This window comes from Ranitomeya imitator, chromosome 4 (assembly GCF_032444005.1).
Source record: "Ranitomeya imitator isolate aRanImi1 chromosome 4, aRanImi1.pri, whole genome shotgun sequence".
Classification (NCBI taxonomy): domain Eukaryota; kingdom Metazoa; phylum Chordata; class Amphibia; order Anura; family Dendrobatidae; genus Ranitomeya; species Ranitomeya imitator.
In genome coordinates this window covers 8634474-8659919 of record NC_091285.1, presented here as the reverse complement: position 1 = coordinate 8659919, position 25446 = coordinate 8634474, and the positions used below count along the sequence as shown (strand labels likewise).

Here is a 25446-nt window from a genome sequence, read left to right as displayed (position 1 = left end):
CTGCCTCCGCCGGGTTTTACAGATGATGTGGTATGCTTTGGATCATGAGCTGTACCACGCCTTCACCATACTTTTCTCTTTCCATCATTCTGGTAGAGGTTGATGTTGGTTTCATCTGTCCAAAGAATGTTCTTCCAGAACTGTGCTGGCTTTTTCAGATGTTTTTTGAGCAAAGTCCAGTCTAGCCTTCTTATTCTTGATGCTTACGAATTGCTTGCACCCTGCAGTGAACCCTCTGTAGTTACTTTCATGCAGTCTTCTCTTTATGGAAGATTTGGATATTGATCCGCCGACCTCCTGGGGAGTGTTGGTCACTTGGTTGGCTGTTGTGAAGGGGTTTCTCTTCACCATGGAGATTATTCTGCGATCATCCACCACTGTTGTCTTCTGTGGGCGCCCAGGTCTTTTTGCATTGATGAGTTCACCAGTGCTTTCTTTCTTTCTCAGAATGTACCAAACTGTAGATTTTGCCACTCCTAATATTGCAGCAATTTCTCTGATGGGTTTATTGTGTTTTCGCAGCTTAAGGATGGCTTGTTTCACCTGCATGGAGAGCTTCTTTGACCGCATGTTTACTTCACAGCAAAACCTTCCAAATGCAGCACCACACCTCAAATCAACTCCAGGCCTTTTATCTGTTTAATTGAGAATGACATAACGAAGGGATTGCCCACACCTGTCCATGAAATAGCCTTGGAGTTAATTGTCCAATTACTTTTGGTCCCTTTAAAAACAGGGTGGCACATGTTAAGGAGCTGAAACTCCTAAACCCTTCATCCAATTTTAATGTGGATACCCTCAAATGAAAGCTGAAAGTCTGAACTTCAACCGCATCTGAATTGTTTTGTTTAAAATTCATTGTGGTAATGTCTATAACCAAAATTAGAAAAATGTTGTCTCTGTCCAAATATATATGGACCTAACTGTATATACAGGAGGAGCGGTGCTGTGCAGTGTATATATACAGGAGGAGAGGTACTGTGCAGTGTATATATACAGGAGGAGGGTACTGTGCAGTGTATATATACAGGAGGAGTGGTACTGTGTATATATACAGGAGGAGTGGTACTGTGCAGTGTATATGTACAGGAGGAGTGGTACTGTGCAGTGTATATATACAGGAGGAGTGGTACTGTACAGTGTATATATACAGGACAGGAGGAGTGGTACTGTGCAGTGTATATATACAGGAGGAGTGGTACTGTGCAGTGTATATATACAGGACAGGAGGAGTGGTACTGTGCAGTGTATATATACAGGAGGAGTGGTACTGTGCAGGGTATATATACAGGAGGAGTGGTACTGTGCAGTGTATATATACAGGAGGAGTGGTACTGTGCAGTGTATATATTCAGGAGGAGTGGTACTGTGCAGTATATATATACAGGACAGGAGGAGTGGTACTGTGCAGTGTATATATACAGGAGGAGTGGTACTGTGCAGGGTATATATACAGGAGGAGTGGTACTGTGCAGTGTATATATACAGGAGGAGTGGTACTGTGCAGTGTTTATATACAGGAGGAGTGGTACTGTGCAGTGTATATATATACAGGAGGAGTGGTACTGTGCAGTGTATATATACAGGAGGAGTGGTACTGTACAGTGTATATATACAGGAGGAGTGGTACTGTGCAGTGTATATATACAGGGGGAGTGGTACTGTGCAGTGTATATATACAGGAGGAGCGGTACTGTGCAGTGTATATATACAGGAGGAGTGGTACTGTGCAGTGTATATATACAGGAGGAGTGGTACTGTGCAGTGTATATATACAGGGGGAGTGGTACTGTGGAGTGTATATATACAGGAGGAGTGGTACTGTGCAGGGTATATATACAGGAGGAGTGGTACTGCGCAGTGTATATATACAGGGGAGTGGTACTGTGCAGTGTATATATACAGGAGGAGTGGTACTGTGCAGTGTTTATATACAGGAGGAGTGGTACTGTGCAGTGTATATATACAGGACAGGAGGAGTGGTACTGTGCAGTGTATATATACAGGAGGAGTGGTACTGTGCAGTATATATATACAGGACAGGAGGAGTGGTACTGTGCAGTGTATATATACAGGAGGAGTGGTACTGTGCAGTGTATATATACAGGAGGAGTGGTACTGTGCAGTGTATATATACAGGGGGAGTGGTACTGTGCAGTATATATATACAGGACAGGAGGAGTGGTACTGTGCAGTGTATATATACAGGAGGAGTGGTACTGTGCAGGGTATATATACAGGAGGAGTGGTACTGTGCAGGGTATATACACAGGAGGAGTGGTACTGTACAGTGTATATATACAGGAGGAGTGGTACTGTGCAGTGTATATATACAGGAGGAGTGGTACTGTGCAGTGTGTATATACAGGGGGAGTGGTACTGTGCAGTATATATATACAGGACAGGAGGAGTGGTACTGTGCAGTGTATATATACAGGAGGAGTGGTACTGTGCAGGGTATATATACAGGAGAAGTGGTACTGTGCAGTGTATATATACAGGAGGAGTGGTACTGTGCAGGGTATATATACAGGAGGAGTGGTACTGTGCAGTGTATATATACAGGAGGAGTGGTACTGTGCAGTGTATATATACAGGAGGAGTGGTGCTGTGCAGTGTATATATACAGGAGAGGAGGAGTGGTACTGTGTAGTGTATATATACAGGAGGAGCGGTGCTGTGCAGTGTATATATACAGGAGGAGTGGTACTGTGCAGTGTATATATACAGGGGGAGTGGTACTGTGCAGTATATATATACAGGACAGGAGGAGTGGTACTGTGCAGTGTATATATACAGGAGGAGTGGTACTGTGCAGGGTATATATACAGGAGAAGTGGTACTGTGCAGTGTATATATACAGGAGGAGTGGTACTGTGCAGGGTATATATACAGGAGGAGTGGTACTGTGCAGTGTATATATACAGGAGGAGTGGTACTGTGCAGGGTATATATACAGGAGGAGTGGTACTGTACAGTGTATATATACAGGAGGAGTGGTACTGTGCAGTGTATATATACAGGAGGAGTGGTACTGTGCAGTGTATATATACAGGAGGAGTGGTACTGTGCAGTGTATATATACAGGAGGAATGGTACTGTGCAGGGTATATATACAGGAGGAGTGGTACTGTGCAGTGTATATATACATGAGAGGAGGAGTGGTACTGTGTAGTGTATATATACAGGAGGAGTGGTACTGTGCAGGGTATATATACAGGAGAAGTGGTACTGTGCAGTGTATATATACAGGAGGAGTGGTACTGTGCAGGGTATATATACAGGAGGAGTGGTACTGTGCAGTGTATATATACAGGAGGAGTGGTACTGTGCAGTGTATATATACAGGAGGAGTGGTGCTGTGCAGTGTATATATACAGGAGAGGAGGAGTGGTACTGTGTAGTGTATATATACAGGAGGAGCGGTGCTGTGCAGTGTATATATACAGGAGGAGTGGTACTGTGCAGTGTATATATATACAGGAGGAGTGGTACTGTGCAGTGTATATATATACAGGAGGAGTGGTACTGTGCAGGGTATATATACAGGAGGAGTGGTACTGTACAGTGTATATATACAGGAGGAGTGGTACTGTGCAGTGTATATATACAGGAGGAGTGGTACTGTGCAGTGTATATATACAGGAGGAGTGGTACTGTGCAGTGTATATATACAGGAGGAGTGGTACTGTGCAGTGTATATATACAGGGGGAGTGGTACTGTGCAGTATATATATACAGGACAGGAGGAGTGGTACTGTGCAGTGTATATATACAGGAGGAGTGGTACTGTGCAGGGTATATATACAGGAGGAGTGGTACTGTGCAGGGTATATATACAGGAGGAGTGGTACTGTACAGTGTATATATACAGGAGGAGTGGTACTGTGCAGTGTATATATACAGGAGGAGTGGTACTGTGCAGTGTGTATATACAGGGGGAGTGGTACTGTGCAGTATATATATACAGGACAGGAGGAGTGGTACTGTGCAGTGTATATATACAGGAGGAGTGGTACTGTGCAGGGTATATATACAGGAGAAGTGGTACTGTGCAGTGTATATATACAGGAGGAGTGGTACTGTGCAGGGTATATATACAGGAGGAGTGGTACTGTGCAGTGTATATATACAGGAGGAGTGGTACTGTGCAGTGTATATATACAGGAGGAGTGGTGCTGTGCAGTGTATATATACAGGAGAGGAGGAGTGGTACTGTGTAGTGTATATATACAGGAGGAGCGGTGCTGTGCAGTGTATATATACAGGAGGAGTGGTACTGTGCAGTGTATATATACAGGGGGAGTGGTACTGTGCAGTATATATATACAGGACAGGAGGAGTGGTACTGTGCAGTGTATATATACAGGAGGAGTGGTACTGTGCAGGGTATATATACAGGAGAAGTGGTACTGTGCAGTGTATATATACAGGAGGAGTGGTACTGTGCAGGGTATATATACAGGAGGAGTGGTACTGTGCAGTGTATATATACAGGAGGAGTGGTACTGTGCAGGGTATATATACAGGAGGAGTGGTACTGTACAGTGTATATATACAGGAGGAGTGGTACTGTGCAGTGTATATATACAGGAGGAGTGGTACTGTGCAGTGTATATATACAGGAGGAGTGGTACTGTGCAGTGTATATATACAGGAGGAATGGTACTGTGCAGGGTATATATACAGGAGGAGTGGTACTGTGCAGTGTATATATACATGAGAGGAGGAGTGGTACTGTGTAGTGTATATATACAGGAGGAGTGGTACTGTGCAGGGTATATATACAGGAGAAGTGGTACTGTGCAGTGTATATATACAGGAGGAGTGGTACTGTGCAGGGTATATATACAGGAGGAGTGGTACTGTGCAGTGTATATATACAGGAGGAGTGGTACTGTGCAGTGTATATATACAGGAGGAGTGGTGCTGTGCAGTGTATATATACAGGAGAGGAGGAGTGGTACTGTGTAGTGTATATATACAGGAGGAGCGGTGCTGTGCAGTGTATATATACAGGAGGAGTGGTACTGTGCAGTGTATATATATACAGGAGGAGTGGTACTGTGCAGTGTATATATATACAGGAGGAGTGGTACTGTGCAGGGTATATATACAGGAGGAGTGGTACTGTACAGTGTATATATACAGGAGGAGTGGTACTGTGCAGTGTATATATACAGGAGGAGTGGTACTGTGCAGTGTATATATACAGGAGGAGCGGTACTGTGCAGTGTAGATATACAGGAGGAGTGATACTGTGCAGTGTATATACAGGGGGAGTGGTACTGTGCAGTGTATATATACAGGGGGAGTGGTACTGTGCAGTGTATATATACAGGAGGAGTGGTACTGTGCAGTGTATATATACAGGAGGAACGGTACTGTGCAGTGTATATATACAGGACAGGAGGAGTGGTACTGTGCAGTATATATATACAGGACAGGAGGAGTGGTACTGTGCAGTGTATATATACAGGAGGAGTGGTACTGTGCAGTGTATATACAGGAGGAGTGGTGCTGTGCAGTGTATATATACAGGAGGAGTGGTACTGTGCAGTGTATATATACAGGAGGAGTGGTACTGTGCAGTGTATATACAGGAGGAGTGGTGCTGTGCAGTGTATATATACAGGAGGAGTGGTACTGTGCAGTGTATATATACAGGAGGAGTGGTACTGTGCAGTGTATATATACAGGAGGAGTGGTACTGTGCAGGGTATATATACAGGAGGAGTGGTACTGTGCAGTGTATATATACAGGACAGGAGGAGTGGTACTGTGCAGTATATATATACAGGACAGGAGGAGTGGTACTGTGCAGTGTATATATACAGGAGGAGTGGTACTGTGCAGTGTATATATACAGGAGGAGTGGTACTGTGCAGTGTATATACAGGACTGGTACTGTGCAGTGTATATATACAGGAGGAGTGGTACTGTGCAGTGTATATATACAGGACAGGAGGAGTGGTACTGTGCAGTGTATATACAGGACTGGTACTGTGCAGTGTATATATACAGGAGGAGTGGTACTGTGCAGTGTATATATACAGGACAGGAGGAGTGGTACTGTGCAGTGTATATATACAGGAGGAGTGGTGCTGTGCAGTGTATATACAGGAGGAGTGGTACTGTGCAGGGTATATATACAGGAGGAGTGGTACTGTGCAGTGTATATATACAGGACAGGAGGAGTGGTACTGTGCAGTATATATATACAGGACAGGAGGAGTGGTGCTGTGCAGTGTATATATACAGGAGGAGTGGTGCTGTGCAGTGTATATATACAGGAGGAGTGGTACTGTGCAGTGTATATACAGGAGGAGTGGTACTGTGCAGGGTATATATACAGGACAGGAGGAGTGGTGCTGTGCAGTATATATATACAGGACAGGAGGAGTGGTGCTGTGCAGTGTATATATACAGGACAGGAGGAGTGGTGCTGTGCAGTATATATATACAGGACAGGAGGAGTGGTGCTGTGCAGTGTATATATACAGGAGGAGTGGTGCTGTGCAGTGTATATACAGGAGGAGTGGTACTGTGCAGGGTATATATACAGGAGGAGTGGTACTGTGCAGTGTATATATACAGGACAGGAGGAGTGGTGCTGTGCAGTATATATATACAGGACAGGAGGAGTGGTGCTGTGCAGTGTATATATACAGGACAGGAGGAGTGGTGCTGTGCAGTATATATATACAGGACAGGAGGAGTGGTGCTGTGCAGTGTATATATACAGGAGGAGTGGTGCTGTGCAGTGTATATACAGGAGGAGTGGTACTGTGCAGGGTATATATACAGGAGGAGTGGTACTGTGCAGTGTATATATACAGGACAGGAGGAGTGGTGCTGTGCAGTATATATATACAGGGCAGGAGGAGTGGTGCTGTGCAGTGTATATATACAGGAGGAGTGGTGCTGTGCAGTGTATATACAGGAGGAGTGGTACTGTGCAGGGTATATATACAGGAGGAGTGGTACTGTGCAGTGTATATATGCAGGACAGGAGGAGTGGTACTGTGCAGTATATATATACAGGACAGGAGGAGTGGTGCTGTGCAGTGTATATATACAGGAGGAGTGGTACTGTGCAGTATATATATACAGGACAGGAGGAGTGGTGCTGTGCAGTGTATATATACAGGAGGAGTGGTGCTGTGCAGTGTATATATACAGGAGGAGTGGTACTGTGCAGTGTATATATACAGGGGGAGTGGTGCTGTGCAGTGTATATACAGGAGGAGTGGTACTGTGCAGGGTATATATACAGGACAGGAGGAGTGGTGCTGTGCAGTATATATATACAGGACAGGAGGAGTGGTGCTGTGCAGTGTATATATATAGGACAGGAGGAGTGGTGCTGTGCAGTATATATATACAGGACAGGAGGAGTGGTGCTGTGCAGTATATATATACAGGACAGGAGGAGTGGTGCTGTGCAGTGTATATATACAGGAGGAGTGGTGCTGTGCAGTGTATATATACAGGAGGAGTGGTACTGTGCAGTGTATATATACAGGAGGAGTGGTACTGTGCAGTGTATATATACAGGAGGAGTGGTGCTGTGCAGTGTATATACAGGAGGAGTGGTACTGTGCAGGGTATATATACAGGAGGAGTGGTACTGTGCAGTGTATATATACAGGACAGGAGGAGTGGTACTGTGCAGTATATATATACAGGAGGAGCGGTACTGTGCAGTGTATATATACAGGAGGAGTGGTACTGTGCAGTGTATATATACAGGAGGAGTGGTGCTGTGCAGTGTGTATATACAGGAGGAGGGGTACTGTGCAGTGTATATATACAGGAGGAGGGGTACTGTGGAGTGTATATATACAGGAGGAGTGGTACTGTGCAGTGTATATATACAGGAGGAGCGGTACTGTGCAGTGTATATATACAGGAGGAGGGGTACTGTGGAGTGTATATATACAGGAGGAGTGGTACTGTGCAGTGTATATATACAGGAGGAGTGGTGCTGTGCAGTGTATATATACAGGAGGAGTGGTGCTGTGCAGTGTATATATACAGGAGGAGTGGTACTGTGCAGTGTATATACAGGAGGAGTGGTACTGTGCAGTGTATATATACAGGAGGAGTGGTACTGTGCAGTGTATATATACAGGAGGAGTGGTACTGTGCAGTGTATATATACAGGAGGAGTGGTACTGTGCAGTGTATATATACAGGAGGAGTGGTACTGTGCAGTGTATATATACAGGAGTAGTAGTACTGTGCAGTGTATATATACAGGAGGAGTGGTACTGTGCAGTGTATATATACAGGAGGAGTAGTACTGTGCAGTGTATATATACAGGAGGAGTGGTACTGTGCAGTGTATATATACAGGAGGAGTGGTACTGTGCAGTGTATATATACAGGAGGAGTGGTACTGTGCAGGGTATATATACAGGAGGAGTGGTACTGTGCAGTGTATATATACAGGAGGAGTGGTACTGTGCAGGGTATATATACAGGAGGAGTGGTGCTGTGCAGTGTATATATACAGGAGGAGTGGTACTGTGCAGGGTATATATACAGGAGGAGTGGTACTGTGCAGTGTATATATACAGGAGGAGTGGTACTGTGCAGGGTATATATACAGGAGGAGTGGTACTGTGCAGTGTATATATACAGGAGGAGTGGTACTGTGCAGGGTATATATACAGGAGGAGTGGTGCTGTGCAGTGTATATATACAGGAGGAGTGGTGCTGTGCAGTGTGTATATACAGGAGGAGGGGTACTGTGCAGTGTATATATACAGGAGGAGGGGTACTGTGGAGTGTATATATACAGGAGGAGTGGTACTGTGCAGTGTATATATACAGGAGGAGTGGTACTGTGCAGTGTATATATACAGGAGGAGTGGTGCTGTGCAGTGTTTATATACAGGAGGAGTGGTGCTGTGCAGTGTATATATACAGGAGGAGTGGTGCTGTGCAGTGTATATATACAGGAGGAGTGGTACTGTGCAGTGTATATATACAGGAGGAGTGGTGCTGTGCAGTGTATATATACAGGAGGAGCTGCACTGTGCAGTGTATATATACAGGAGGAGCGGTACTGTGCAGTGTATATATACAGGAGGAGTGGTACTGTGCAGTGTATATATACAGGAGGAGTGGTACTGTGCAGTGTACATATACAGGAGGAGTGGTACTGTGCAGTGTATATATACAGGAGGAGTGGTAGTGTGCAGTGTATATATACAGGAGGAGTGGTACTGTGGAGTGTATATATACAGGAGGAGCTGCACTGTGCAGTGTATATATACAGGAGGAGCGGTACTGTGCAGTGTATATATACAGGAGGAGTGGTACTGTGCAGTGTATATATACAGGAGGAGTGGTACTGTGCAGTGTACATATACAGGAGGAGTGGTTCTGTGCAGTGTATATATACAGGAGGAGTGGTACTGTGCAGTGTATATATACAGGAGGAGTGGTAGTGTGCAGTGTATATATACAGGAGGAGGGGTACTGTGGAGTGTATATATACAGGAGGAGTGGTACTGTGCAGTATATATATACAGGACAGGAGGAGTGGTACTGTGCAGTGTATATATACAGGAGGAGTGGTAGTGTGCAGTGTATATATACAGGAGGAGGGGTACTGTGGAGTGTATATATACAGGAGGAGTGGTACTGTGCAGTATATATATACAGGACAGGAGGAGTGGTGCTGTGCAGTGTATATATACAGGAGGAGTGGTACTGTGGAGTGTATATATACAGGAGGAGGGTACTGTGCAGTGTATTTATACAGGAGGAGTGGTACTGTGCAGTGTATATATACAGGAGGAGTGGTGCTGTGCAGTGTACATATACAGGAGGAGTGGTGCTGTGCAGTGTATATATACAGGAGGAGTGGTGCTGTGCAGTGTATATATACAGGAGGAGTGGTACTGTGCAGTGTATATACAGGAGGAGTGGTACTGTGCAGTGTATATGTGCGGACACTGAGCGTTACAGAGCACAGGATGGGGGTGATAGTTCCGTCATTAGTACTGGGAGGGGACGTGTTAGGGTTCTGCACACAGGAGCAGTCACAGACCTTTGTGATGTTTGGTGTCTGATCCTTCCTGATCTTTATGGAAGAAGTCCCAGACTGAGCTCAATCACAACAACCATCGATCCCCTCCCCCACAGGCAGTGTCACGGCTCTGACAGCATTACCACTGGCCAGTGACCAGGCTCCGCCCACTGCTTGTCCCATGGTGCGGGGTGTTATTCTACGTTCAGTGTATACTAAACATTTTACTATACATAGAGCTTTGAATAAGTCTTCATACCCTGTGAACTTTTCTACATTTTTTCACATTACACCCATGTATTTTATTGGGGTTCTCTGTGACGCCAACGCAGAATATCGAGTATCTTTTGCTGCAGATACTGCTGCAGTCTTTTAGGGTCTGTCTCTCCAGCTTTGCACATCTAGAGGGGATATTTTGCCCTTTCCTCTTTGTCCCCTTGCTCTCGCTCAGCGAGAATGGATGGAGAAGTCTGTGATCAGTCATTTTCACAGATTCTCTGGGATTTGGTTCTGGACTGTGACTGGGCCGTTCACACATGACTATGCTCTTATCTAATTGTAGCTCTGGCAGGAGGTCATTGTCCTGTTGGAAAGTGAACCTACGCCCCAGTCTCCTGGTGGTGGCTCTTTGCTGCCACCACCATGTGTGACTGTGGGGAAGGTGTTTTCGGGGTGATCTGCAGTGCTGATTTTCCACCACACACAGCGTTTTGCATTTAGCCCAAAATGTTCTCCTTTGGTCTCATCTGAGCAGAGCCCCCTCTTCCACATACTTACTGTGTCCCAGACTTCTTGTGGCTTTCAAAACTGTCTTTCTTCTTGCCACTCTTCCATAAAGATGAGGTTTGGGGAGTATATGACTAATAGTTGTCCTTTGGACCAGTCCGGTGGGTCCCAGTGCAAAATTTAAACCTTACCTCCTCAGACGCACATCCAGCTAAAATAAGCCCTGTAGTCGGCCAGCCCCCTCCAGCACAGATCTGGTCAGGATCGCACCCTCTGTAGCCACTATCATTACACCTCTGCTGTTGACAGATTTTCCCACCTGACCTGTGGGCTCGTCCAGTGACCACGGCTCTCTTGGCTGCTTTTCTAATCTGTGCTCTCCTTGCTTGGGATGTCAGGTTACATAGTAACATAGTAACATAGTTAGTAAGGCCGAAAAAAGACATTTGTCCATCCAGTTCAGCCTATATTCCATCATAATAAATCCCCAGATCTACGTCCTTCTACAGAACCTAATAATTGTATGATACAATATTGTTCTGCTCCAGGAAGACATCCAGGCCTCTCTTGAACCCCTCGACTGAGTTCGCCATCACCACCTCCTCAGGCAAGCAATTCCAGATTCTCACCGCCCTAACAGTAAAGAATCCTCTTCTATGTTGGTGGAAAAACCTTCTCTCCTCCAGACGCAAAGAATGCCCCCTTGTGCCCGTCACCTTCCTTGGTATAAACAGATCCTCAGCGAGATATTTGTATTGTCCCCTTATATACTTATACATGGTTATTAGATCGCCCCTCAGTCGTCTTTTCTCTAGACTAAATAATCCTAATTTCGCTAATCTATCTGGGTATTGTAGTTCTCCCATCCCCTTTATTAATTTTGTTGCCCTCCTTTGTACTCTCTCTAGTTCCATTATATCCTTCCTGAGCACCGGTGCCCAAAACTGGACACAGTACTCCATGTGCGGTCTAACTAGGGATTTGTACAGAGGCAGTATAATGCTCTCATCATGTGTATCCAGACCTCTTTTAATGCACCCCATGATCCTGTTTGCCTTGGCAGCTGCTGCCTGGCACTGGCCGCTCCAGGTAAGTTTATCATTAACTAGGATCCCCAAGTCCTTCTCCCTGTCAGATTTACCCAGTGGTTTCCCGTTCAGTGTGTAATGGTGATATTGATTCCTTCTTCCCATGTGTATAACCTTACATTTATCATTGTTAAACCGCATCTGCCACCTTTCAGCCCAAGTTTCCAACTTATCCAGATCCATCTGTAGCAGAATACTATCTTCTCTTGTATTAACTGCTTTACATAGTTTTGTATCATCTGCAAATATCGATATTTTACTGTGTAAACCTTCTACCAGATCATTAATGAATATGTTGAAGAGAACAGGTCCCAATACTGACCCCTGCGGTCCCCACTGGTCACAGCGACCCAGTTAGAGACTATACCATTTATAACCACCCTCTGCTTTCTATCACTAAGCCAGTTACTAACCCATTTACACACATTTTCCCCCAGACCAAGCATTCTCATTTTGTGTACCAACCTCTTGTGCGGCACGGTATCAAACGCTTTGGAAAAATCGAGATATACCACGTCCAATGACTCACCGTGGTCCAGCCTATAGCTTACCTCTTCATAAAAACTGATTAGATTGGTTTGACAGGAGCGATTTCTCATAAACCCATGCTGATATGGAGTTAAACAGTTATTCTCATTGAGATAATCCAGAATAACATCCCTCAGAAACCCTTCAAATATTTTACCAACAATAGAGGTTAGACTTACTGGCCTATAATTTCCAGGTTCACTTTTAGAGCCCTTTTTGAATATTGGCACCACATTTGCTATGCGCCAGTCCTGCGGAACAGACCCTGTCGCTATAGAGTCCCTAAAAATAAGAAATAATGGTTTATCTATTACATTACTTAGTTCTCTTAGTACTCGTGGGTGTATGCCATCCGGACCCGGAGATTTATCTATTTTAATCTTATTTAGCCGGTTTCGCACCTCTTCTTGGGTTAGATTGGTGACCCTTAATATAGGGTTTTCATTGTTTCTTGGGATTTCACCTAGCATTTCATTTTCCACCGTGAATACCGTGGAGAAGAAGGTGTTTAATATGTTAGCTTTTTCCTCGTCATCTACAACCATTCTTTCCTCACTATTTTTTAAGGGGCCTACATTTTCAGTTTTTATTCTTTTACTATTGATATAGTTGAAGAACAGTTTGGGATTAGTTTTACTCTCCTTAGCAATGTGCTTCTCTGTTTCCTTTTTGGCAGCTTTAATTAGTTTTTTAGATAAAGTATTTTTCTCCCTATAGTTTTTTAGAGCTTCAGCGGTGCCATCCTGCTTTAGTAGTGCAAATGCTTTCTTTTTACTGTTAATTGCCTGTCTTACTTCTTTGTTTAGCCACATTGGGTTTTTCCTATTTCTAGTCCTTTTATTCCCACAAGGTATAAACCGCTTACACTGCCTATTTAGGATGTTCTTAAACATTTCCCATTTATTATCTGTATTCTTATTTCTGAGGATATTGTCCCAGTCTACCAGATTAAGGGCATCTCTAAGCTGGTCAAACTTTGCCTTCCTAAAGTTCAGTGTTTTTGTGACTCCCTGACAAGTCCCCCTAGTGAAAGACAGGTGAAACTGCACAATATTGTGGTCGCTATTTCCTAGATGCCCGACCACCTGCAGATTTGTTATTCTGTCAGGTCTATTAGATAGTATTAGGTCTAAAAGTGCTGCTCCTCTGGTTGGATTCTGCACCAATTGTGAAAGATAATTTTTCTTGGTTATTAGCAGAAACCTGTTGCCTTTATGGGTTTCACAGGTTTCTGTTTCCCAGTTAATATCCGGGTAGTTAAAGTCCCCCATAACCAGGACCTTATTATGGGTTGCAGCTTCATCTATCTGCTTTAGAAGTAGACTTTCCATGCTTTCTGTTATATTTGGGGGTTTGTAACAGACCCCAATGAGAATTTTGTTACCATTTTTCCCTCCATGAATTTCGACCCATATGGACTCGACATCCTCATTTCCTTCGCTAATATCCTCCCTTAAAGTGGACTTTAGACAAGACTTTACATAGAGACAAACCCCTCCTCCTCTCCGATTTTTACGATCCTTTCTAAACAGACTGTAACCCTGTAAGTTAACTGCCCAGTCATAGTTTTCATCTAACCATGTCTCGGTTATTCCCACTATGTCAAAGTTACCTGTAGATATTTCTGCTTCTAGTTCTTCCATCTTGTTTGTCAGGCTTCTGGCGTTTGCGAGCATGCAGTTTAGAGGATTTTGTTTTGTTCCAATCTCCTCGCTGTGGATTGTTTTAGAAATGTTCTTACCTCCCATCTGAGTATGTTTTCCTGGGTCTTCTTTGTTCAAGTCTAATGTTTTTCTTCCCGTCCCCTCTTCTTCTAGTTTAACGCCCTCCTGATGAGTGTAGCGAGTCTTCTGGCGAATGTGTGTTTCCCAGGTTTGTTGAGGTGTAGTCCGTCTCTGGCGAGGAGTCCATCGTACCAGTAATTCACACCGTGGTCCAGGAATCCGAATCCTTGTTGTCTGCAGCATCGTCTTAGCCAGTTGTTCGCATCAAGGATCCTGTTCCATCTCCTGGTGCCATGCCCGTCTACTGGAAGGATAGAAGAAAAACTACCTGTGCATCCAGTTCCTTTACTTTCTTCCCCAACTCTTCAAAGTCCTTGCAGATTGTCGGTAGGTCCTTCCTTGCCGTGTCATTGGTGCCAACATGTATCAGAAGAAATGGGTGGACGTCCTTGGAGCTGAAGAGCTTTGGTATCCTATCGGTCACATCCTTGATCATTGCACCTGGAAGGCAGCATACTTCTCTTGCAGTTATGTCCGGTCTGCAGATGGCTGCTTCTGTGCCTCTCAGTAGTGAGTCTCCCACCACCACCACTCTTCGTTGCTTCTTGGGTGTACTTTTTGCTGTCACTTGTTGCTGTGTGCCCTTTTCTTTTTTGCTTGCTGGTATTGCTTCATCCTTAGGTGTGCCATCTTCATCCTCTACAAAGATTTGATATCGGTTCTTCAGTTGTGTGGTTGGTGATTTCTCCATGGTCTTCTTGCTTCTTTTGGTCACATGCTTCCACTCATCTGCTTTTGGAAGTTCTCTGACACTTTTTTCACCTTCTGTGACCAGTAGAGATGCTTCTGTTCTGTCTAGAAAGTCTTCATTCTCTTTGATGAGTTTCAAAGCTGCTATTCTTTCTTCCAGACCCCGCACCTTTTCTTCTAAAAGGGCCACTAGTTTACACTTCTGACAGGTGAAATTGGATTCTTCTTCTGGTCGATCTGTGAACATGTAGCACATGCTGCAGCTCACCATGTATGTTGTCACATCTGCCATGTTGCTCCTAGATCCTGCTGACTTGCTGTGTGTTTTCCTTCTTGTGTAATCTACTCAGCCAAGCTCTCTTGCAATAATATCCTACAGGCAAAAATTTGCGCGCCGTAAGGCGCGCGGTTTGGTGATGCTTTCCAAGCAGCTGGTCCCGGCTGTACCCAACGATCTTCTAGCTTAGGGAGACTTCGCTTTTCCCAGAAGGCACCTGGAATATGCAAATTAGCCTCCTCAAGCTTGAATCCCTGGTTTGGTGACGGCCATGTATTGGTAGGTTTGCAGTTTTGCCGTACTCCTACCATTTTTGGATGATGGATTACACATTGCTCTGTGAGATGTTCAGAGCTTGAGCTATTTTTTTATAACCTATCCCATCTTTACTCTTCTCCAAAACTTTATCCCTGACCTGTCTGGTGGGCTCTTTGGTTTTCATGATGCTGTTTGGTCCGTGACACAAACCTTTGAGGCCTTCACAGAACAGCTGCAGTTAAACTGAGAAGTAATCACATCCAGGAGGGCGCAATGTCCTATTTATTTGACTTCTGGAGGCGATTGGTCACTCGGGATTTTATTTTGGCTGCAGATCACTGGTTACTGGTGGGTGAGATGAGACACTAGGGGGCAGCAGTGTGCTAGAGGTGAAATCCAAAGAAAAATGAAGGAGCATTGAGGAATATAAAACCAGATCGATGCCTGACATCCGTTTTGCAATAATCACAGATAGTCGTGATATCTGGGCAATGCTCTGTGAGCGAAACACATCTGTAACATAATCCTCTGTTCTGGACTCCGGGCTTATAGCTCTTACATACACTGATACATTGTAACAAGTCCATCAGCAGTAAAAAAATAAAATAAATAAGTTTGAGGTTCAGATGAATGTAAGATGTTAATGTTTCTATTCACTGACAGAAAGAAGAGCTCTCACATGGCAAAAAACTTGCTTGATAATTAATAACTCTGCCTCTTTATTCTTACAAAAAGAAGGAGTCGGCGGTGCAGACGTGCGATGAAAGGGTTAATGTTACAAGTTGGGGACATTGTTTCCAGAGTAAAGTGGGTCAGTGTCACAAAGTAACAGCTCCAGCAGCTGCGTCCCCCCCGACCGTGCAGCTGGCATCACCCAGAGCGGGTAACAATAAGGAGACCTCGGGGTGATGGCGGCCTGCAGCTGCCCGGGCATTCACTAGGGGTCACTATACCACCCAGAGCATTGGGAACTCGCTGCCACCAATCCGTGTCAGGGCCTACGAAACAAAAAGGCGAGAATATTACTAGTGACACCGTACAACGGTTCAAGGCCGATCACGGCTGCTGGTCAACCACCATCATCCAGGGTATAACCCTGAGAAAGGGACAGAAAGATCTCTTATTCTCTACATAAAGAGTTATTATCAGTAGTATTATTAGTATTGGGGGTTATTATCAGTAGTATTATTAGTATTGGGGGTTATTATTAGTAGTATTATTAGTAATGGAGTTATTATCAGTAGTATTATTAGTATTGGGGGTTATTATCAGTAGTATTATTAGTATTGAAGGGTTATTATCAGTAGTATTATTAGTATTGGGGGTTATTATCAGTAGTATTATTAGTATTGAAGGGTTATTATCAGTAGTATTATTAGTATTGGGGGTTATTATCAGTAGTATTATTAGTATTGAAGGGTTATTATCAGTAGTATTATTAGTATTGGGGGTTATTATCAGTAGTATTATTAGTATTGAAGGGCTATTATCAGTAGTATTATTAGTATTGGGGGTTATTATCAGTAGTATTATTAGTATTGGGGTTATTATCAGTAGTATTATTAGTATTGGGGGTTATTATCAGTAGTATTATTAGTATTGGGGTTATTATCAGTAGTATTATTAGTATTAGAGGATTATTATTATCAGTAGTATTATTAGTATTGGGGTTATTATCAGTAGTATTATTAGTATTGGGGTTATTATCAGTAGTATTATTAGTATTAGAGGATTATTATTATCAGTAGTATTATTAGTATTGAAGGGTTATTATCAGTAGTATTATTAGTATTGGGTGTTATTATCAGTAGTATTATTAGTATTGGGGGTTATTATCAGTAGTATTATTAGTATTGGGGTTATTATCAGTAGTATTATTAGTATTGGGGGTTATTATCAGTAGTATTATTAGTATTGGGCGTTATTATCAGTAGTATTATTAGTATTGAGGTTATTATCAGTAGTATTATTAGTATTGGGGGTTATTATCAGTAGTATTATTAGTATTGGGGTTATTATCAGTAGTATTATTAGTATTGGGGGTTATTATCAGTAGTATTATTAGTATTGGGGGTTATTATCAGTAGTATTATTAGTATTGGGGGTTATTATCAGTAGTATTATTAGTATTGGGGTTATTATCAGTAGTATTATTAGTATTGGGGTTATTATCAGTAGTATTATTAGTATTGGGGATTATTATCAGTAGTATTATTAGTATTGGGCGTTATTATCAGTAGTAATATTAGTATTGGGGTTATTATCAGTAGTATTATTAGTATTGGGGGTTATTATCAGTAGTATTATTAGTATTGGGGTTATTATCAGTAGTATTATTAGTATTGGGGGTTATTATCAGTAGTATTATTAGTATTGGGGTTATTATCAGTAGTATTATTAGTATTGGGGTTATTATCAGTAGTATTATTAGTATTGGGGATTATTATCAGTAGTATTATAAGTATTGGGGGTTATTATCAGTAGTATTATTAGTATTGGGGTTATTATCAGTAGTATTATTAGTATTGGGATTATTATCAGTAGTAATATTAGTATTGGGGTTATTATCAGTAGTATTATTAGTATTGGGGTTATTATCAGTAGTATTATTAGTATTGGGATTATTATCAGTAGTATTATTAGTATTGGGGTTATTATCAGTAGTATTATTAGTATTGGGGTTATTATCAGTAGTATTATTAGTATTGGGGATTATTATCAGTAGTATTATTAGTATTGGGCGTTATTATCAGTAGTAATATTAGTATTGGGGGTTATTATCAGTAGTATTATTAGTATTGGGGTTATTATCAGTAGTATTATTAGTATTGGGGGTTATTATCAGTAGTATTATTAGTATTGGGGTTATTATCAGTAGTATTATTAGTATTGGGGTTATTATCAGTAGTATTATTAGTATTGGGTGTTATTATCAGTAGTATTATTAGTATTGGGGGTTATTATCAGTAGTATTATTAGTATTGGGTGTTATTATCAGTAGTATTATTAGTATTGGGGGTTATTATCAGTAGTATTATTATTAGTATTGGGGTTATTATCAGTAGTATTATTAGTATTGGGGTTATGATCAGTAGTATTATTAGTATTGAGGTTATTATCAGTAGTATTATTAGTATTGGGGTTATTATCAGTAGTAATTTTAGTATTGGGGTTATTATCAGTAGTATTATTAGTATTGGGGTTATTATCAGTAGTATTATTAGTATTGGGGTTATTATCAGTAGTAATATTAGTATTGTGGTTATTGTCAGTAGTATTATTAATATTGGGGGTTATTATCAGTAGTATTATTAGTATTGGGGATTATTATCAGTAGCATTATTAGTATTGGGCGTTACTATCAGTAGTAATATTAGTATTGGGGTTATTATCAGTAGTATTATTAGTATTGGGGATTATTATCAGTAGCATTATTAGTATTGGGCGTTACTATCAGTAGTAATATTAGTATTGGGGTTATTATCAGTAGTATTATTAGTATTGGGGGTTATTATCAGTAGTATTATTAGTATTGGGGTTATTATCAGTAGTATTATTAGTATTGGGCGTTATTATCAGTAGTATTATTAGTATTGGGCGTTATTATCAGTAGTATTATTAGTATTGGGCATTATTATCAGTAGTATTATTAGTATTGGGGTTATTATCAGTAGTATTATTAGTATTGGGGTTATTATCAGTAGTATTATTAGTATTGGGGGTTATTATCAGTAGTATTATTAGTATTGGGCGTTATTATCAGTAGTAATATTAGTATTGGGGGTTATTATCAGTAGTATTATTAGTATTGTGGTTATTATCAGTAGTATTATTAGTATTGGGGTTATTATCAGTAGTATTATTAGTATTAGAGGATTATTATTATCAGTAGTATTATTAGTATTGGGGTTATTATCAGTAGTATTATTAGTATTGGGGTTATTATCAGTAGTATTATTAGTATTGGGGTTATTATCAGTAGTATTATTAGTATTAGAGGATTATTATTATCAGTAGTATTATTAGTATTGAAGGGTTATTATCAGTAGTATTATTAGTATTGGGGGTTATTATCAGTAGTATTATTAGTATTGGGGTTATTATCAGTAGTATTATTAGTATTGGGGGTTATTATCAGTAGTATTATTAGTATTGGGCGTTATTATCAGTAGTAATATTAGTATTGGGGGTTATTATCAGTAGTATTATTAGTATTGTGGTTATTATCAGTAGTATTATTAGTATTGGGGTTATTATCAGTAGTATTATTAGTATTAGAGGATTATTATTATCAGTAGTATTATTAGTATTGGGGTTATTATCAGTAGTATTATTAGTATTGGGGTTATTATCAGTAGTATTATTAGTATTGGGGTTATTATCAGTAGTATTATTAGTATTAGAGGATTATTATTATCAGTAGTATTATTAGTATTGAAGGGTTATTATCAGTAGTATTATTAGTATTGGGTGTTATTATCAGTAGTATTATTAGTATTGGGGGTTATTATCAGTAGTATTATTAGTATTGGGGTTATTATCAGTAGTATTATTAGTATTGGGGGTTATTATCAGTAGTATTATTAGTATTGGGCGTTATTATCAGTAGTATTATTAGTATTGAGGTTATTATCAGTAGTATTATTAGTATTGGGGGTTATTATCAGTAGTATTATTAGTATTGGGGTTATTATCAGTAGTATTATTAGTATTGGGGGTTATTATCAGTAGTATTATTAGTATTGGGGGTTATTATCAGTAGTATTATTAGTATTGGGGGTTATTATCAGTAGTATTATTAGTATTGGGGTTATTATCAGTAGTATTATTAGTATTGGGGTTATTATCAGTAGTATTATTAGTATTGGGGATTATTATCAGTAGTATTATTAGTATTGGGCGTTATTATCAGTAGTAATATTAGTATTGGGGTTATTATCAGTAGTATTATTAGTATTGGGGGTTATTATCAGTAGTATTATTAGTATTGGGGTTATTATCAGTAGTATTATTAGTATTGGGGGTTATTATCAGTAGTATTATTAGTATTGGGGTTATTATCAGTAGTATTATTAGTATTGGGGTTATTATCAGTAGTATTATTAGTATTGGGGATTATTATCAGTAGTATTATAAGTATTGGGGGTTATTATCAGTAGTATTATTAGTATTGGGGTTATTATCAGTAGTATTATTAGTATTGGGGTTATTATCAGTAGTATTATTAGTATTGGGGGTTATTATCAGTAGTATTATTAGTATTGGGCGTTATTATCAGTAGTATTATTAGTATTGGGCGTTATTATCAGTAGTATTATTAGTATTGGGCGTTATTATCAGTAGTATTATTAGTATTGGGGTTATTATCAGTAGTATTATTAGTATTGGGGTTATTATCAGTAGTATTATTAGTATTGGGGGTTATTATCAGTAGTATTATTAGTATTGGGCGTTATTATCAGTAGTAATATTAGTATTGGGGGTTATTATCAGTAGTATTATTAGTATTGTGGTTATTATCAGTAGTATTATTAGTATTGGGGGTTATTATCAGTAGTATTATTAGTATTGGGGTTATTATCAGTAGTATTATTAGTATTGGGCGTTATTATCAGTAGTATTATTAGTATTGGGCGTTATTATCAGTAGTATTATTAGTATTGGGGTTATTATCAGTAGTATTATTAGTATTGGGGTTATTATCAGTAGTATTATTAGTATTGGGGGTTATTATCAGTAGTATTATTAGTATTGGGCGTTATTATCAGTAGTAATATTAGTATTGGGGGTTATTATCAGTAGTATTATTAGTATTGTGGTTATTATCAGTAGTATTATTAGTATTGGGATTATTATCAGTAGTAATATTAGTATTGGGGTTATTATCAGTAGTATTATTAGTATTGGGGGTTATTATCAGTAGTATTATTAGTATTGGGCGTTATTATCAGTAGTAATATTAGTATTGGGGGTTATTATCAGTAGTATTATTAGTATTGTGGTTATTATCAGTAGTATTATTAGTATTGGGGGTTATTATCAGTAGTATTATTAGTATTGGGGGTTATTATCAGTAGTATTATTAGTATTGGGGGTTATTATCAGTAGTATTATTAGTATTGGGCGTTATTATCAGTAGTAATATTAGTATTGGGGTTATTATCAGTAGTATTATTAGTATTGGGGTTATTATCAGTAGTATTATTAGTATTGGGGTTATTATCAGTAGTATTATTAGTATTGGGGATTATTATCAGTAGTATTATTAGTATTGGGCGTTATTATCAGTAGTAATATTAGTATTGGGGTTATTATCAGTAGTATTATTAGTATTGGGGGTTATTATCAGTAGTATTATTAGTATTGGGGGCTATTATCAGTAGTATTATTAGTATTGGGGTTATTATCAGTAGTATTATTAGTATTGGGGTTATTATCAGTAGTATTATTAGTATTGGGGGTTATTATCAGTAGTATTATTAGTATTGGGCGTTATTATCAGTAGTAATATTAGTATTGGGGGTTATTATCAGTAGTATTATTAGTATTGGGGGTTATTATCAGTAGTATTATTAGTATTGGGGGTTATTATCAGTAGTATTATTAGTATTGGGGGTTATTATCAGTAGTATTATTAGTATTGGGGTTATTATCAGTAGTATTATCAGTATTGGGGGTTATCAGTAGTATTATTAGTATTGGGGGTTATTATCAGTAGTATTATTAGTATTGGGGTTATTATCAGTAGTATTATTAGTATTGGGGTTATTATCAGTAGTACTATTAGTATTGGGGGTTATTATCAGTAGTATTATTAGTATTGGGGTTATTATCAGTAGTATTATCAGTATTGGGGGTTATTATCAGTAGTATTATTAGTATTGGGGGTTATTATCAGTAGTATTATTAGTATTGGGGTTATTATCAGTAGTATTATCAGTATTGGGGGTTATTATCAGTAGTATTATTAGTATTGGGGGTTATTATCAGTAGTATTATTAGTATTGGGGGTTATTATCAGTAGTATTATTAGTATTGGGGGTTATTATCAGTAGTATTATTAGTATTGGGGTTATTATCAGTAGTATTATCAGTATTGGGGGTTATCAGTAGTATTATTAGTATTGGGGGTTATTATCAGTAGTATTATTAGTATTGGGGTTATTATCAGTAGTATTATTAGTATTGGGGTTATTATCAGTAGTACTATTAGTATTGGGGGTTATTATCAGTAGTATTATTAGTATTGGGGTTATTATCAGTAGTATTATCAGTATTGGGGGTTATTATCAGTAGTATTATTAGTATTGGGGGTTATTATCAGTAGTATTATTAGTATTGGGGTTATTATCAGTAGTATTATCAGTATTGGGGGTTATTATCAGTAGTATTATTAGTATTGGGGGTTATTATCAGTAGTAATATTAGTATTGGGGTTATTATCAGTAGTACTATTAGTATTGGGGAGTTATGATCAGTAGTATTATTAGTATTGGGGTTATTATCAGTAGTATTATCAGTATTGGGGGTTATTATCAGTAGTATTATTAGTATTGGGGGTTATTATCAGTAGTATTATTAGTATTGGGGAGTTATGATCAGTAGTATTATTAGTATTGGGGTTATTATCAGTAGTATTATCAGTATTGGGGGTTATTATCAGTAGTATTATTAGTATTGGGGGTTATTATCAGTAGTATTATTAGTATTGGGGTTATTATCAGTAGTATTATTAGTATTGGGGGTTATTATCAGTAGTATTATTAGTATTGGGGGTTATTATCAGTAGTATTATTAGTATTGGGCGTTATTATCAGTAGTAATATTAGTATTGGGGGTTATTATCAGTAGTATTATTAGTATTGGGGGTTATTATCAGTAGTATTATTAGTATTGGGGGTTATTATCAGTAGTATTATTAGTATTGAGGTTATTATCAGTAGTATTATTAGTATTGGGGGTTATTATCAGTAGTATTATTAGTATTGGGGTTATTATCAGTAGTATTATTAGTATTGGGGTTATTATCAGTAGTATTATTAGTATTGGGGATTATTATCAGTAGTATTATTAGTATTGGGCGTTATTATCAGTAGTAATATTAGTATTGGGGTTATTATCAGTAGTATTATTAGTATTGGGGTTATTATCAGTAGTATTATTAGTATTGGGGGTTATTATCAGTAGTATTATTAGTATTGGGGATTATTATCAGTAGTATTATTAGTATTGGGTGTTATTATCAGTAGTATTATTAGTATTGGGGTTATTATCAGTAGTATTATTAGTATTGGGGGTTATTATCAGTAGTATTATTAGTATTGGGGATTATTATCAGTAGTATTATTAGTATTGGGGGTTATTATCAGTAGTATTATTAGTATTGGGGTTATTATCAGTAGTATTATCAGTATTGGGGGTTATTATCAGTAGTATTATTAGTATTGGGGGTTATTATCAGTAGTATTATTAGTATTGGGGTTATTATCAGTAGTATTATCAGTATTGGGGGTTATTATCAGTAGTATTATTAGTATTGGGGGTTATTATCAGTAGTAATATTAGTATTGGGGTTATTATCAGTAGTACTATTAGTATTGGGGAGTTATGATCAGTAGTATTATTAGTATTGGGGTTATTATCAGTAGTATTATCAGTATTGGGGGTTATTATCAGTAGTATTATTAGTATTGGGGGTTATTATCAGTAGTATTATTAGTATTGGGGAGTTATGATCAGTAGTATTATTAGTATTGGGGTTATTATCAGTAGTATTATCAGTATTGGGGGTTATTATCAGTAGTATTATTAGTATTGGGGGTTATTATCAGTAGTATTATTAGTATTGGGGTTATTATCAGTAGTATTATTAGTATTGGGGGTTATTATCAGTAGTATTATTAGTATTGGGGGTTATTATCAGTAGTATTATTAGTATTGGGCGTTATTATCAGTAGTAATATTAGTATTGGGGGTTATTATCAGTAGTATTATTAGTATTGGGGGTTATTATCAGTAGTATTATTAGTATTGGGGGTTATTATCAGTAGTATTATTAGTATTGAGGTTATTATCAGTAGTATTATTAGTATTGGGGGTTATTATCAGTAGTATTATTAGTATTGGGGTTATTATCAGTAGTATTATTAGTATTGGGGTTATTATCAGTAGTATTATTAGTATTGGGGATTATTATCAGTAGTATTATTAGTATTGGGCGTTATTATCAGTAGTAATATTAGTATTGGGCGTTATTATCAGTAGTAATATTAGTATTGGGGTTATTATCAGTAGTATTATTAGTATTGGGGTTATTATCAGTAGTATTATTAGTATTGGGGGTTATTATCAGTAGTATTATTAGTATTGGGGATTATTATCAGTAGTATTATTAGTATTGGGTGTTATTATCAGTAGTATTATTAGTATTGGGGGTTATTATCAGTAGTATTATTAGTATTGGGGGTTATTATCAGTAGTATTATTAGTATTGGGGATTATTATCAGTAGTATTATTAGTATTGGGTGTTATTATCAGTAGTATTATTAGTATTGGGTGTTATTATCAGTAGTATTATTAGTATTGGGGGTTATTATCAGTAGTAATATTAGTATTGGGGTTATTATCAGTAGTATTATTAGTATTGGGGTTATTATCAGTAGTATTATTAGTATTGGGGATTATTATCAGTAGTATTATTAGTATTGGGCGTTATTATCAGTAGTAATATTAGTATTGGGGTTATTATCAGTAGTATTATTAGTATTGGGGTTATTATCAGTAGTATTATTAGTATTGGGGTTATTATCAGTAGTATTATTAGTATTGGGGATTATTATCAGTAGTATTATTAGTATTGGGCGTTATTATCAGTAGTAATATTAGTATTGGGGTTATTATCAGTAGTATTATTAGTATTGGGGTTATTATCAGTAGTATTATTAGTATTGGGGTTATTATCAGTAGTATTATTAGTATTGGGGGTTATTATCAGTAGTATTATTTGTATTGGGGTTATTATCAGTAGTATTATTAGTATTGGGGTTATTATC

At 38.7% G+C, this 25446-nt stretch overlaps 1 protein-coding gene across 2 annotated transcripts in view; it reads right to left on the bottom strand.

The window, feature by feature from the left end:
* ADA2 (adenosine deaminase 2) overlaps window positions 1-10156 on the bottom strand; it is a 65838-nt gene extending 55682 nt beyond the window's left edge. Inside the window, exon 1 of one of the 2 annotated variants that reach the window (XM_069762917.1) lies at window positions 10064-10156. The gene's annotated coding sequence lies outside the window, so the exon portion shown is untranslated. The remainder of the gene's footprint in view (window positions 1-10063) is intronic. The other variant, XM_069762914.1, reaches the window with a different exon arrangement.
* Window positions 10157-25446: the final 15290 nt, after the last annotated feature.